Source organism: Temnothorax curvispinosus, unplaced genomic scaffold, assembly GCF_003070985.1.
Source record: "Temnothorax curvispinosus isolate PA1 unplaced genomic scaffold, ASM307098v1 QBEX01015863.1, whole genome shotgun sequence".
Taxonomy (NCBI): domain Eukaryota; kingdom Metazoa; phylum Arthropoda; class Insecta; order Hymenoptera; family Formicidae; genus Temnothorax; species Temnothorax curvispinosus.
Genome location: NW_020225643.1, coordinates 1 through 2,571, shown reverse-complemented (window position 1 = coordinate 2,571; position 2,571 = coordinate 1). Strand labels below are relative to the sequence as shown.

Here is a 2,571-nt window from a genome sequence, read left to right as displayed (position 1 = left end):
TGAAGGTAAATAAGCGTAACATTAAAAATAATACGTAGAGAAGCTTATCCTGGTCAAAAAATTTCTCATATTTCCTCATAAATTTTCTAAAAATTGAGACTTACTTATAAAAAATTCTTAAGAAATATATAATTACTAAGATACTTTCAGAAATAATTGGACAAGGATTTTTGGAATATTTCAGTATCCGTACGAAAATATCTAATAAATTGCACAGATTTTCTCGTATTTATTCTGATTTTTACAAAAATGTCTTGGCGAGAAAAATTTAAAATATTTTCTCTATTATTTTCTCTATTATCTATTATTTTGTCTCAGCTTTTCTGAAAAACGACTCAATTCGTATGAAAAATTTGAAAAATTCTGAGAAAGTCAGAAAAATTTTGATAGAAATTCTGATTAATTATATATGAAAAACTCTGAGAAATTTATCCACCAAAGTAATATTTGAAAGGAAACATTTTAATGCGAAACAGACTTGCGATGATTGTTCGAACATTATCCCGAATTGGGAAGAGTTAATATATTATATTGATTGGTTAACGCTTTGCTTGCCGTAGAGTAAAGGCATCGTGACCGCTGTGTATTCCAGCGACTGGACAATGGTGACACCGCAAGAACGCAGATTGCTGATGTTTATTATGATAAGCAGCCAAAGAGGAATAATGCTCTCCTATCACGGAGTATTTGCGTTATCTCTCAACACTTTTACTTGGGTAAGTAAATGTGTTAGTAAATAGTAATTAAAACATAAATTTACATATATATATTTTTTACGTGTATTGCGAGATTCGTGTTTGAGGTATAAAAATTATTGCGATAGTTATCTGGGCATTCGAGTTATGGCAGGAAACAATTACGCAAATTAACATGAGTATAAATGGATCTTTCTTACGCGTTTCGCAGTGATGTAATATCTTATTTTCGCAGATTTGCAGGACTTCTTATTCAGCTTACAATCTCTTGCAGGGAGCATCCAATTAATTGACTGTCGTATTGTATATAATGAAAAAAATAACATTTATTTTGCTGTGCAAAATAATCTTATAGAAACTTATAGACAAAAATATCTTATTGAACAAAACGTAAGATACGGCGCAGTATTTTTTTCAAAAGATCTACTACTAGCAAATTTCTTCACAGTAAGAGTAATGTCCATTGAACGCATGTAACAAATATAACGGTGCATTGTTAGGTGCATCGTTAAAAAATGTGACGAGGTAGTAGTGATCCATATATATAACATAAAATTGTAAGAATCCTGTAAGATAAAATGCATTTCCACAAAATTGGTACACAGTTTTCTACAGGTGGTACTAGTTACACTAAAAACATGAAAGAACACAAGACTTTTTGCTCTAAAGTAGATAAAAAATATTGTCTATAAATATTCTGAAAATATTTTTGGATTATGGTACGGTTCTGTTGTTCTGTCGGGAATATCATTTTATCTTTGCGTATATTAACGAAAAGGGATGAGGCACTTTTCACGTCTGCTGCTCTAATTCGTCGTCGTTAGTTTAATTTGGGCCACGTTATTAGCAATTTTGGCCACGAAGGCGTCCCATTTGCCATGCTTGACTTGCCATTTGCCCAACGCACTCCGCTGTTGTCGTTTGCTCAGGCTGCTGTAAGTCAATGAGTTAATCATCAGTTGCTTGAGACTCCTGAGATCTGAGTTGGCGCTCATGCACCCATTGGACCCGCGCCTTTACCGTCGAGATCGTATATCGACGACAGTGTTGATCGTATCTCTGCGTACATCACGTTGTCCTCGTAGAGTTCCTGGAGATTGCGATAATGGAGGTCCTCGAAGACGGGTCGGTACGATATGAGGAACTTCCACGCCTTGAAGACGCTATCGAACTTCTCCCATGCCTTATATCGACGTTGTTGTAAACGCTGTTCGGGTTTTCTGTGACCATGATCATGGACCGCTTGATTTTCTCGTTAATAGCGTCGACTCGGGATCTTACGCACCTTGCTCAGCAATTCCCAATTGCAATCATAGCTAGGCGCGTCAAAAAATTTGAGCCGCAGGGTGCTGTTTTTATCGCACACGTACAGATTTTCGCGATAAGTCAGGTTGTTGAACCGATAGTCGAGCAAGGCGATAGCGAAACCGTTAGCGTGCAGAACAGCACCCTTATAGGCATGTCGCGCAGGATCTTAAACTTCTCGGACTTCTCGATTTCCGGTATCACTTCCATGAAGTTGTGCGACGGCAAGAAGCTATGACCGGTGATGCAACCTACGGAAAATGCGAGGATCCCGGTGCCGTAAACCAAGCATTAGAAAATTATAGAGTTATACCCAAAGTATAACTTTGAGTCTTTTATTGTTAACATTTATTTTCGCATTACGCTTCTTAAGTTATACCACCCACTATCCACTGGTTTATTGTTTCAGATAAAAGTTGGCGGGTTTAGTTTTAATCAATTCGCATTGATAAATAGTTATACAGTTCTTTGACCAGTTCGCGGAAACTTCTTATCTTTTCACTTCCAGCTTACGCAATTTATTATTCACGTAGCGCTATACCTTTCGCCAGTTCAATACTACTTTTCTATA

The 2,571-nt window shown here is 36.6% G+C and overlaps 1 pseudogene; it reads right to left on the bottom strand.

Moving 5' to 3' along the window:
- Nucleotides 1-1,933: 1,933 nt before the first annotated feature.
- LOC112466102 lies at nucleotides 1,934-2,513 on the bottom strand (annotated as a pseudogene).
- Between the last annotated feature and the right edge of the window lie 58 nt (nucleotides 2,514-2,571).